We start from the raw sequence: 14,770 nt of genomic DNA, 5'->3' as shown, positions 1-14,770 counted from the left end.
CAATGGATTTGCCTCTGAAATATGAGAATTAACCCTGAGTACTGTTTAAATGGTGATGAGATTCAGAGTCCTCCAGGAATCACAGAACTGAATGGTAGAGTCTCTAGTCACTCTGCCCTTATATAAATCATTTCAGGAGAATGTGTGAAAGGCAGGGACAGCATATCCTAAATAAAATGTTTAATTCTTCTTCAAGACTCATGAAAAATAGCTGCTTATTGATTATCTGTAACTATTATTTTATAGTTTGGAATTCATTAATAGTACTAATTTGGAAGTCAAAAATATTTTCACAAGTATACAGAAAATAAATACAGCAAGATTTCTCTACAAATTACAGGCTGTAATCCTTCCCAAATGTCTCTCCACTTGATTTTATTCTAATCTGACATATATAATAATCGTAGCCAAGTAATACCACCATAATTTTGATGTGACATTGTGACAGAAACATATCTTTGAGAATGTATACACTCATAATGTTTTATATAGGTAAATTAAATATCACTAGGATTTAAAGATCATATTTAAGACTGATAAAAAAATCTCTGTTCATAATTTAATGCCTGTGACTTTTGTTTGTTTAAAAAAAATATCCCTGGGCTTGTGGTGGTCAGATTCAATTAAAGTGAAGCAAAGTTCGTGTTTCGGTGTTTCATCACCCATATATCAACAATGTACAGTAGACTGCTTGGGGCACTTGAGCAAACTATTTTGAGTTCTGGTGATCCCACAGGCTGTTTTCCTTGCACTATTCCCATTATATAAGGACAAAAAGACAACTGGGACCTGAACATAGCCATAGAATCCCAAGTTACTCTATATGCAAAATATAGTTATTGGTCCTATGTTTTCTCACAGAGCTGCTTTGCGTGTTAATGAGATCATGACTATTGCTGCCTTTGAGTCCCTTGAAATAAAGGACTCTATAAATAAAAGGCCCTATTATTTCAACCTCCTGTTACTCACCAAAGAATTGGTGCCTGAAAATACAGCCTTTCACTTGCTCTGTGTGTAAAACCTCCATTGCCTGCAATAGGAGGGTTTGTGCAGCTTAATTACAGGAATCTGCCTCTTCTGCTGGTATTGTACAGTTCTATTCCAAAGTACTTCTAAAGAAAAGAGATGCTGACATCCACCCACATTTCACCTAACACTGCAGATATAAAACAGTGGCTCCAGATGTCCACAGTTTGCTTCCAAAACAACCTCCTATCAGGGTATTTGAAGTTTAAATGTTAAGAAATTGCCACTTGAGAGTGAGTATTAAGATTTTCATTAATAGCTCCATGAGGACTTTAAGGATTCCTGATGACATTTTCATCTAAATTTTGTTTTAGGAGCTCTCTCTTTGTGCTCTTTTGAACAGAGAGAGAGATTAACAATCCTGGCAGCACATTAATCTTGACAGGCCTAAGAGCTTTCTCTGCTCTCACTCTTTTTTCTTCCACTATAAAGGACTAAATTGGTGATAAATAGAAACAATACACTAGTACTAATTCATGCAGCTTTCTTTCTCTCTGATACTATTATATTACATCATGAATATGCTTTATTAAAGTGATTTAAGTAAAATGCCAGAGTATAATGGAGCAATGGGCAAATGTTGTATAGAAAGTGTTAAATAGTTTAATGGCAAGTATTTGAACTACTCAGAAGTGACTAGAGTTTGGAATACTTTATCATAGTTTCCATGTTAAGATGCATTCATATCTGTGTTTTGATTTTTCTATAAACAACTGTAATTAAAACACCAAATAATATTGTTAATAACCATCTATTAGCATTATTTTGCTTTCTGAAATCTACAACCAGAATATACTTTTATAGCTTCCCTTTACATTTATTGGCTTATATGTGTCAACAAGACTTTCATTTATCTCTTATTATTTCAATAGTTCATTTCTTTATCTTTAATATCTTAAATGCATAATGACTTAGTATTTAATATTATGATATGTAATCTATAATGAGCAATAACTTGTGGATAAGAGTTCATTTATATTTAGGCATATTGGGAAATGTATAGAGTAAGAAAGCTTTTTAAAAATCTAGTCGTAGAATTAGGTAAGAAGTTGTCTGACTGTCTACAGTCAGTCAACTTGATTTTTTTCTTCAAACTACAAACATTTTAATGTACACAAGATAATGAATATGAATTTAGGAAGTAACAATAACAAGGAATCTTATCTATTCCTGTAAATGCATGTAGCGTATTTTACTGTTCAATAAAAATACTCATTAAAATTTAAGATATGAAATCTGCTTTTGTGGGTCTGCTTTGTTCACTCTCTTATTTAGCTCAATTGAATATTTCAAAAGTATAAATGTTACATAATAGGAAATAAATTAAAATTATGTTTTTCTTCAAGAACATCATAGTTATCAAACACTATTTGAATATTCTGAGTTAACACCAAAAGTCCTTAAAACAATAATGATCCAAATATCCACTGTAGGCACTAGAGTCTTAAAACACAAAATAGGACTTGGTTTCCCACACACCTGGGCATAGAATCTTAATATAACACTGGATGATTATAGCGTCAACCACAACGGTTGTAAGATGATATTCCAGCTTAGAAAGCCCATCAGTGAGGATTGAAAGTTTATGTAGCTGCTCAAATTTTAAGATTTTCTTAAATTATAAATACCTCAAAAGAGAGATACTATTTCTACCGTTAACAATAATGACTACATTTTAATGAGTGTCCTATGTGTTAGTTTGTAAGTGCTTGTAATGAAATCAAGCAATAAATAGTCATAAAAGCTCTATACCATAGGAGCAGTACTATAACTTCCTTTTTAATAGAATGCAGCTGAGACAAAGGGGTTCAGTGACTTTCCAAAGGCTATGGTCCTGAGGAGTGGAGGCTCATTATCAGGAAGCAGAGTTCATACCTTCATCCTCACACAGGATTACTTTTCTATGACACTGAACTAAAGCCACATCCTGGAAACTTCATTTTTTAGCCACACTGTGTGTGGCTGGACAGTGTCCATCACAACTTATTTCATCTCAGTGGGGTCAAAAGGAATGTCAATCAATAGCAGGCTTGCATATCTTCATAGTATATGTGTGTGATCTTCCTGACAGCTAACAAAAATGATGTGTTCAACCTAGCATTTTGTTAATATATTCATTATTTTGCTTTCCATTCTAGTTTCCTATCTTGACAGGTCTGTGGGTATATGCACATTCTGTCATACACACACACACACACACACACACACACACACACATACATACAAACACACATATAATGTGTGTATGCTATACTACATATGTATAATTATATATACATATATAATATAGATAATATGCTTATAAATGGATATAACATGCTTACACAGGAAATTGGTTGGTGAAGTATGTAGTATGTGCAAATATATGCTATTGCAATGTGCACACATAGGTAGATAATTGATAGATAAGAAAAAATACTACTCTACTATGTATGAGGCTATAATATGGAAAAGGACAATGAACACATTTAGCAATTGTTCTTTGTCTATAAAGAATATGATTATTAATAAAATAAGTACATAGATAAAGGCTTCATTTTCATTATTAGATGCCTACAGATAGCATTTGTTTGTATGTTGTGGAATATTTGTTTAATTATGCAAAGATGCATTGCATGTGTTCACTATATAAAGAAGTGTTGCATTTGTTTAATTATATAAAGACATGTTGCTATTTAACCTTGCTTTCCTAAGGAACTTGATTGGTCTAATAAACAGTTGAAGGGCCAACAGTGAGTGAGGAGGTATAGGCAGGACTCATATGCAGGGAGAGTAAGTAGGAAGAGGAATTTAGGCTCAGAAGAAGAAAGAGAAGGAGCCACGGAGACACCAGGAGCTAGCCATCCAGACACAGAGGTAGCAGGAATGTAGGACATACAGAATGAAAGGAGATAAAAAGCCCTGAGGTCAAATGTAGATGTATATAAACAAGTTAAATTAAGTTAAAAAGGCTAGTGGGACAAGTCTAAGATAAGACCAAGCATTTATAATTAATAATAAATCTCTATGTCTTTATTTGAGAACTGGTTGGAGGCCCCAAGACAATGCCAAGTACATTTCTGGTTCTTTCATCTTTCTAAATTTCCCTTTATATGATTTTTGCATTATCCCATATTTTCTTAACCTGTTGGAGATTTCTAGTTGTTGGACATTTTTTCTTAGCCCAAGCATCTTTCCATGTATAGGTTTTCTTTTCTTCTTTGATATTTTCCAGGCCTAATGGCTCACATTTCTTCTATTTCCCCTCAGTTTCTTCTCCATTGAAACCTCATAGCACTCACTTTTCACCCCTTTCCAAAGCATAAACATTGAAAAAGCCCAAAATATATTGAACACCATACACATTATCTGCAAAAAACAATTGACGACTCAGACTGATGTTTGAAACTGTCAATGATTTTTATCTGAGAAAAAAATCTTCCTATTCTTTAACCTGTTTTGTCTTGAATTTTGCATCTTAGCTCAAAATTCTATTGTCTGTTCTCAGTGAGATGTTGCATAGAGGGAATCAAGGTCTGGTGATTGCTTCTTCCTCCTTCTCTTCTGCTTTCACATGACTGACTGACTCATCTTTCAAAAATGCAAATGTGATCACATTGCCAACCTGCTTGCCTGTTCTGTTGCTGTCCATGGCCTGTAGACTGAAGATCTAATCTTTTAGTGTTCTTCAGGTTCTTAACTATCATTCAAGTTGTGGCTTCAGTAGAGTGGTGACTCAATGTTTGCTGTTTAACAGAGAATCAGACAGATAGACTTTTTGTCTCAATTTTACAAAAGCCTTGATTTTCTCTTTCTTTTTTTTAACCATGCCTTGATCTTTTCTATACATTAACCTTAATCTTTTTTTAAAATATTTCTTATGAGTGACTGAAAAAGAAATAGTTTACATATTTGATCAAAAGTCCTTTACAAAAACACAGTGCTTAATTTTAACTTTTCTGTGAAAGATTGTCAATTCCTCAGGAGATAAGAAAACTCAAATATTCTTTTTTTTTATATTCTTTATTAAATGATGCTTTCAAGAAAAGATTAAAAGGTATTTTCTTGATTGAAATTTCTTTAAATCTCAGTCATGATGACATTACTATTCAATACCCATGTATTTTAGAGGTTATGAAAGGATGTTTACACCATGATTTTGCAAGGACATCATTTCATGTGAGTTATCCTATGTGTGTCTATATTTTCTAAATTGTGCTAGTATAATTTTAAGAATAGAGACCAAAAAAATAGCCCTTGCTAGTACAGCCTCTTTAGTCAGACAGGATATGTTATTTTTTATTTTTATTTGTTTTTATTTATTTTTTATTTTTTTATTTTTTTTTACCATTCTGGTTCCATGAGCTGCTGCCTTTAAATATCTACATAAGACCTATTCACAATTTCATCATCTGGTATAGGTAAATGATGCAAACACTCTATCTCATTGTTAACCCTCACTCTTCTTTGTGCTTACAAGACTGTGATATGTGTGCTTTTGGCTATCTTCCTAGTCTGTTGGAAGTCCTCATAGATAACAAGTGCACACTGAATGCTTGAATTAATGGATGTGCTCAGGATGTGCAGGATAGGATATAATTCCTTCACTGTTTATTGACCTTTGAGAAATATAAATAAAAACAAATAAAAGCATGAGCAAAGCCACCTTAGCTTCTCCACGAAAACATGTGTTAATACTCGTTTGCTTCTGAGAAAATAGTATTCAATATCTGTTTAAATATCTTTTATGCCACTCCCAGAGACACCTGAAAAATATAACACTATAATTACCTTATTGTGTGCATTTCCTTTCCTATTGATGTAATAAATACTCTGACCAAAGTAATTTAAGGGAGAAGTGGTTTAATTTAGCTCCTAGTTTAAGATCTTCATGTTGGAGATCTCAAGACAGCAGAATCTTCAAGCACGTCTTCAATTATATCTTCAGTCAGCCAAAACATCATGGATACATTGTTCTCTGCTTAGTACTCTTAATCTTGTAAGGCCCAAAATTTTCTACTCAGTAAATGGTGCCTCCCATAGCAGGAATGTCTTCCAACTGCAATTAATGTAACCAAGATTATCTCCACAAGCATGCCCAGAGGCCCATCTCTGAAGCAATTCTTTATTCTCTCAAGTTGACAATTAATACTAACTATAATAGTAAAGAAAAAGGTTTACTTGAAAATGTTTTTAAGATGTTCTAGGATGCATGAATTGCTTCTGAGTTTTGATTGCAGGACTGAACTTTTGATTTTCTTAAGGGCCGTGACTTTTGAAAGTAATATATGATCATTATAAGGATCCTAAGTGTGTGTGTGAGGTGGTTATGTGGATTAGCTCCTATGAGTAAAGGAAATTTAATCCCAAGAATACTGAGATTCTTTCTCCTTGCCAGGAATGGTTATTAAATTACTGCTCTAAGACTGACCTAAAACTGTGTGAATTGTGGGTCCACAGTGATAGTGGTGTCTGACTACTGTCCACTTAGCCTGGGATAGCTCTATGACCTAACATTTTTTTTTCATGACTATTACAAATATGAATGACATTTAGAAAATAAGTTTCAAATTATTTTGAAATAAATATGTATGTCAAGTTTTTAATTTTTTATTAAGGAAAATTTTATTCATTTTACATAATAACTGCAGATCCCCCTTTCTTCCCTCCTCCTGTACCTCCAGCAACCCCTCCCAACCCATCCCCAATTCCCTACAACAAGGTATGGCCTTCCATGGGGAGTCAGCAGAGCCTAGTACATTCAGTAGAGGCAGGTCCAAGTCCCTCCCCCTACATCAAGGCTATGCGAGATGTCCCATCATAGGTAGTGGGCTCCACAAAGCCTCCTCATACACCAGTGATGGATCCTGATCCTATTACCAGGGGGCCCCTTAAGCAGATCAAGCTATACAACTCTTGCTTATGTAACAAAATATAAAGTTGAAAATTTAAGTACTTTGTTAGATATCATATAATGCATTTGAATGGTCAATGTTAATTATCTTTTATCTATAAATATTTTGATGATGATAGATGATAGACAGACAGACAGACAGATAGATAGATAGATAGATAGATCAATCGATAGATAGATAGATAGATTCATTTTGATATAAACTACTGAAATTTTAGCAGGGACAACCAAACAGCATAGATGATCTCTTTTTTGAAAGTTATGAGCAACTTCTTTAATCATCTAATTAAAAATTTCCCTTTGTTTCAAATTGTGATGATAATGTTAATATAGTTAATGATATTCTCGTGAAAATGAGCTTTACATTTTAATACATTAAACAAATGTTAAAATGTAATGTTGTGCTGACAACAATGGAATGTCCAAATACAAAGAACTCTTCATGATAGAGTTAAAATCTTGACGTGTAAAATTTGCACCTTATTCAAATGGCACATTTATTCATTTCCTTTTGTTTAGTGAAATGTGGAATTCATTGGCAAACATGATAAAATGGGCAAAGCATGCATCTATGCGAGTAGCCTTTCTCATTTTAGTAAGAAAGTTTGAATGACCCATAGAATTTTGACTGTCTCCTTAACTTGGATGATGTTAATATAATTTCACTAGCAGCTTCAAGCAACTTAAAAACAAAACCAAAAGAAGACAGCAGGACCTTGGTTCTTCTAAGTACCATAATTAAGAAAGGAGAAATAAAAAGAGAGAGAGTAGTTACAAGCAAAACACAAATAACAAACTTAAGAAGATTCAGACTAACGTATATTTAAATCTCAAATATTCTAAATCAACTTACCTTAAAGGTCTTAAATCAACATAAACACTTATATTCAAGGTAATAAAACAGCTTCTGTATTTTGTATTTGTGAAAATCTGAAAACTGTATTGCATTTGATACCTACTTTGAGAAAATGATAGTTTGTCTGGAAACTCTGTCACATTCTCTCGGTGTAGGATTTTATGAGAAACTAAAAAGAGGATTAGTGAACTAGAAATCACGCCAGGAAATCTTGCCCGGAATGAAACAGAGTACAAATTTCTGGAAAGTGCAGACAGTAGAGCACAAGTAACCTTATTGAACAAGTGACTGAAGTCCCAGAAGGAGAGCAGAGAGAGTCGGATGGGGCCAAGCACAGAGCATAATGGCTGAAAATTGTCCAAGTGTGGTGAAATAAGAAAAAAGGAAAAATCTTTATTGGGAACAGGTCAGAAAATGGGAATTTAAAACAATAGATCAGCGATTAACATGGTCTGCCAAAACTTCATAAATCAAAGGAAAATTCCTCAAGTTAAATGATGTTAAAGGTTATGTGATACAGAAGAGCTGATTTTGTCACACCATTGTTGGAAGATAAGTGCAAACATAGCAAGATATCCAATGTGGTTTAAAAATAAAAAGTAACAGCCAACCTAGGATTGCCTACTAACTAAACTATGCTCCTATGAAATACGTAATAAAAAATGATATTTAGATGTTGGTGAAAATTAAAGAACTATCAATCATATGAGTTATTCTCCTGCATTACATGCTTAGTGATTTTAATTTTAATTACACTCATTTATAATTTAATATCCATAATGTCAGAATATTGCTGAAAGTTTTTAATGTTTAATTTAGTTTTGTCTCATTTTCTTCTGAAATCCATGCTTTTAACTATGACTGTTTATAGCTAAGTGATAGATATTTAATGCCCAGTACATGGCTCTGAGAATTTTTTCAGAAACAGATCTCTCCTTATTTGAGGGCTGTTTCTCTCTGCATCTGCTTCCTATTCCTCTTCGAAATTCTAGTGGAATATGTTAGCTGTCTGTTACTATTATACCTTAGATTGTTAACACTGTTGGAAAACTGCTTGTCCTGTTTTATGATTTTGAGGTTCTAATCATGGGCAATACAGTTACTTCAAGTATTTAGGTTAAAAATAATCCAGGTCATTGAGGTTTTTCACATATTAACATTATATATTCTAAATTCACATTTTTAATGACAACTCATTATTAAAGATATATAAGTGCGTGCATGTACACATATGTGTAGATATACAGATATATGAAAGAACTGGATCAACAGATGGAGAGTTTAGTAATACTAAAGTTAGTTTGACAATCTTTTTTTTTTCTCTTGAGATATCAAAGAAAGAGGGGGGAGAGAGGAAGGGAGATTGAGAGAGACTGGAGAAGTTTTTAAAAACTGTGGTAATTAATTCAATTGATCAAACTAAAAGTTAGACATGGGACATAATTTTTAGTTTGTATGTCAGGTAGAGTCAAGTGTGGTCATGAATAAAGTCTTAAACAGTTGTTAAAACTGGAATATTGTGCATCAGAGTCAAGGTGTTACTTCTCTTCAACTAATATGAGAACATGACAAGAAAGAACAAATTCTAAAGTGCAAAATGCAGTTAATCACCCAAATGTCAGTCCTGAATAAGGCCATCATTCAGATGCTTGACACAACATGGAGGGAGCCTTGTTTGTCAGCACCTTATGGTTCCCAGGAGACACTCCCAGGCAGTTACCAAAACCCACGGCGGCTGTTGGCCTTGAATTCTCCCTAATGGATGCCATTCAGTGACTGTTCTCCGATCATTCTGACAGAAAATTGATGTCTGAAGAGACCTTGTTTGTTTGTCCTTTAATATCCAGGGGGAACAGCACGCTTCGTGTTCCATCTGTGAATCATCCTTATTTTAATCAGGATCTCTTACATAAGCTAAAAGAGAAATTGATTGAAGGTGTTACTTTGCTGGCAAAGAGAAAATTTTCATTTGAGAAGCCTCAAGAGAAAAAAACACTTTCTATGCAGCCACAAACAGAGCAGTGTCTCTCTATCATCTATCTATCTATCTATCTGTTTTTGTTTCTTTCTTTCTGTCTATCTATCTATCTATCTATCTATCTGTCATGTATCTCTTCTGTCTGACACACAATGACATCCTTATTAGTTGGTAATATAACACTAAATCTCTTTCCATACCTGTTTGTTCTCTCCAGCAGCAACAACAACAACAACCCTATGTGTTTAGGATTCTGAAACCCTGAATAGAGTGCACTTCCTTGGACAATAGAATTATTATGGGTTTTCATAGGTAGCTGAACAAAGACTCAACTAGTTGACAGTTTTTCATTTTTTTTAAATTATTTGTGTGTACATTGTTGGTGTGTGTATAAATGTCCATGTACATGTATGGGTATATGTGCATGTGAGTATGTATTGGGGACAAAAGAGAATGGATCTCAAGTGTCCTCTATCACTGTCTTCCTATTCCTTTAAGGCAGGGCATCTCTTTTAATAAAGGTCTCTCTTTTAATGGTTAAGTTTTAACACAGCAAGCCACAGCTATCCTCTTAGCATCATTTACTCAAGACCTAGTTATGGCGAAGTGCAGGACACTTGGTTTCTTGCACAGATGCTCCCATGTGGACTCGGACTCCAGTGTTCATTGTTGTGCATCAAACATTTTTTAAACACCGAGTCACCTCTCCAGTTCTGAGGTAACACTTTTATAATAGAAAAGAAAATCAAAATATGTTGTGTCATGAATTTTAAATTTGGTATTGATTTATTGAGTTGCAATTTGACAAGTCGCTAGCCAGTTGACTGCTTTAAAATTTAGAAAGAGTAACAAAGCACTAGAATAATGAAAAAGTCAATGAGTGACTTGTTAAACATCATACATTTAAAAAAAAAAAAAAGACGAGGAGGCTGGCCCCCAGCTCCCATCTTGCTCCGGACTTCCCTTTTGGAACACTGGTGAGTGCCCTTCCTTGCCCCGGACCCCATCCCTGGGCACCAGCCACTCCAGGGAAGACCTGCCCAACTTGGCCCCAGGTTCTGGCCACTGGGCAGGTTCCCTGCTAGCCCCACCGGGAAGGATCCCCTTCTCCAAGACCCCTGGCAGACCCTGCAGTCTCCACGCCCTGCCCCCACGCCCATCCGCCTGAGCCCCAAGCCTCTTCCTGAGACTTAGAGGTCGGCCCCCAGCTCCCATCTTGCTCCTGACTTCCCTTTTGGAACGCTGGTCTGTCTGAACCAAGTGTGCGGATAAGGCCAAGAAGGAACCACAAGGAGATGGGCAGACGTCAAGGCAGAAACATATACAACAAAATGAATAGCAATACAGCATCACCAGGCCCTAGCCCTCCTCCAACACCTAGACCTGAACATCAGAAATTTGAAGAAGCAGAAGAAAACAGCCTTATGAATGACATCATGAAGAAGCTAGAGGCTTGTGTAGAGGAAAAGACAAAAAAATATGAAGAACGCTGTAAACAACTAGAAGAAAGGGCAAACAAATTAGAAGAAATCAATAAAGTCCTGGAAGAAAACAATAAAGTACTGAGAGAAAATCAAGAAAAATCAATGAAACAAATGAAGGAAACAGTCTAAGACCTGAAAAGGGAAATAGAAAAAATGAAGAAGACACAAACAGAGGGAATGCTGGAAATAGAAAATCTGAGAAAACGATTGGGAACTTCAGATGCAAGTATAATCAACAGAATGCAAGAGATGGAAGAGAGGATCTCTAGCGTTGAAGATACAGTAGAAGAAATACATTCATCAGTCAAAGAAAACACTAAAGCCAACAAAGTCATGAACCAAAATGTCCAAGAAATTTGAGACACCATGAAAAGACCAAACCTAAGAATAATAGGGGTCGAAGAAGGAGAAGAATACCAACTCAAGGGCACAGAAAATATATTCAACAAGATCATAGAAGAAAACTTTCCCAACTTAAAGAAGGAAATGCCTATGAAGATACAAGAAGCTTATAGAACACCAAATAGACTAGACCCCCAAAAAAAGTCCCCTCACCACATAATAGTTAAACAACTAAACGTACAGAATAAAGAAAGAATATTAAGAGCAGCAAAGGAAAAAGGCCAAGTGACATATAAAGGCAAACCCATCAGAATAACACCCGATTTCTCAATGGAGACTTTGAAAGCCAGAAGAACCTGGACAGATGTAATGCAGACACTAAGAGACCATGGATGTCAGCCTAGACTAATATACCCAGCAAAACTTTCAATCACCATAGATGGAGTGAACAAGACATTCCATGACAAAGCCAGATTTAAACAATACTTATCCACAAACCCAGCCCTACAGAAAGCACTAGAAGGAAAATTCCAACCTAAGGAAGTCAGATACACCCTCGAAAACACAGGCAACAGATAAAGCCATAGCAGTAAACACCAACGTATAGAAGTACACACACATCACCACCAAAAAATAACAGGAATGAACAATCACTGGTCATTAATTTCCCTCAATATCAATGGACTTAATTCACCTATAAAAAGACATAGGCTTACAGAATGGATACGAAAGCAGGACCCATCTTTATGCTGCATACAAGAAACACATCTCAAATTCAAAGATAGATACTACCTAAAAATAAAAGTCTGGGAAAAGACTTTCCAATCAAACGGTCTTAAGAAACAAGCAGGTGTAGCCATCCTGATATCCAGCAAAATAGACTTCAAACTAAAATCAATCAAAAGAGATCAAGAAGGGCATTACATACTCATCACAGGAAAGATCCACCAAGATGAAGTCTCAATTCTGAATATTTATGCCCCAAACACAAGGGCACCCACATATGTAAAAGAAACATTACTAAAGCTTAAATCACATATAAAACCCCACACATTAATAGTGGGAGATCTCAACACCCCACTTTCACCACTGGACAGATCTCCCAAATTGAAACTTAACAGAGAAATAAAGGACTTAACTGATGTCATGACTCAAATGGACTTAATCGATATCTACAGAACATTCCATCCTAACAAAAAAGAATATACCTTCTTCTCAGCACCCCATGGAACCTTCTCTAAAATTGACCACATACTTGGCCACAAAACAAATCTAAACAGATACAAAACAATTGGAATAACCTCCTGTGTTCTATCAGACCACCATGGTCTAAAGCTGGATTTCAACAACAACAAAAACTACAGAAAACCTACAATCTCATGGAAACTGAATAATACCCAACTGAATCACCAATGGGTTAAGGAAGAAATAAAGAAAGAAATTAAAGACTTCCTAGAGATCAATGAAAATGAAGACACCACATATCCAGATTTATGGGACACTATGAAAGCAGTACTAAGAGGGAAATTCATAGCACTAAATGCCCACATAAATAAGTTGGAGAAATCTCACACTAGAGACTTAACAGCATACCTGAAAGCTCTAGAACAAGAAGAAGCACAGTCTCCCAGGAAAAATAGACGCCAGGAAATTATCAAAGTGAGAGCTGAAATCAATAAAATAGAAACAAAGAGAACAATACAAAAAATTAATGAAACAAAGAGTTGGTTCTTTGAGAAAATCAACAAGATAGACAAGCCCTTATCCAAACTAACCAAAAGACAGAGAGAGAGCATCCAAATCAACAAAATCAGAAATGAAAAGGGGGACATAACAACAGACATTGAGGAAATCCAGAGAATCATCAGGTCATACTTCAAAAACCTCTATTCGACAAAACTGGAAAACCTAAAAGAAATGGATAACTTTCTGGATAGGTACCACATACCTAAGTTAAATCAAGACCAGATAAACTATTTAAATAGTCCAATAACCCCTAACAAAATAGAAACAGTCATTAAAAGTCTCCCAACCAAAAAAAGCCCAGGACCAGATGGTTTCAGCACAGAATTCTACCAGATCTTCAAAGAAGAGTTAATACCAATACTCTCTAAATTGTTCCACACAATAGAAACAGAAGGAACATTACCAAACTCCTTCTACGAGGCTACAATTACCCTAATTCCTAAACCAAACAAGGATACAACAAAGAAAGAGAACTACAGACCGATCTCCCTCATGAACATTGATGCAAAAATACTCAATAAAATACTGGCAAACAGACTCCAAGAACACATCAAAACAATTATCCACCATGATCAAGTAGGATTCATTCCAGGGATGCAAGGGTGGTTCAACATACGAAAGTCCGTCAATGTAATACACCACATAAACAAACTCAAAGAAAAAAACCATATGATCATCTCACTGGATGCAGAAAAGGCATTTGACAAAATCCAACACCCCTTCATGATAAAGGTATTGGAGCGATCAGGAATACAGGGAACATACCTAAACATAATAAAGGCAATTTACAGCAAGCCAACAGCCAACATCAAATTAAATGGAGAGAAACTCAAAGCAATTCCACTAAAATCAGGAACGAGGCAAGGCTGTCCACTCTCCCCATACTTATTCAATATAGTACTTGAAGTTCTAGCCAGAGCAATAAGACAACATAAGGAGATTAAGGGGATACAAATTGGAAAGGAAGAAGTCAAGCTTTCCCTATTTGCAGATGACATGATAGTATACTTGAGCGACCCCAAAGATTCCACCAACGAACTGATACAGCTTATAAACACCTTCAGCAACATAGTAGGATACAAGATCAACTCAAAAAAATCAGTAGCCCTCCTATATACAATGGACAAAGAAGCGGAGAAGGAAATCAGAGATACATCACCCTTTACTATAGCCACAAATGACATAAAATACCTTGGGGTAACACTAACCAAGCAAGTGAAGGACCTATATGACAAGAACTTTAAGTCCCTGAAAAAAGAAATTGAAGAAGATATCAGAAAATGGAAAGATCTCCCATGCTCATGGATAGGCAGGACTAACATAGTAAAAATGGCAATATTACCAAAAGCAATCTACAGATTCAATGCAATCCCCATCAAAATAACAACACAATTCTTCACAGACCTGGAAAGAATAATACTCAACTTCATATGGAAAAACAAAAA

The sequence above is a fragment of the Peromyscus californicus genome, unplaced genomic scaffold (genome assembly GCF_007827085.1).
Source record: "Peromyscus californicus insignis strain IS unplaced genomic scaffold, ASM782708v3 Scaffold_13__1_contigs__length_99412109, whole genome shotgun sequence".
Lineage (NCBI taxonomy): Eukaryota > Metazoa > Chordata > Mammalia > Rodentia > Cricetidae > Peromyscus > Peromyscus californicus.
This window is presented reverse-complemented; position numbering follows the sequence as displayed.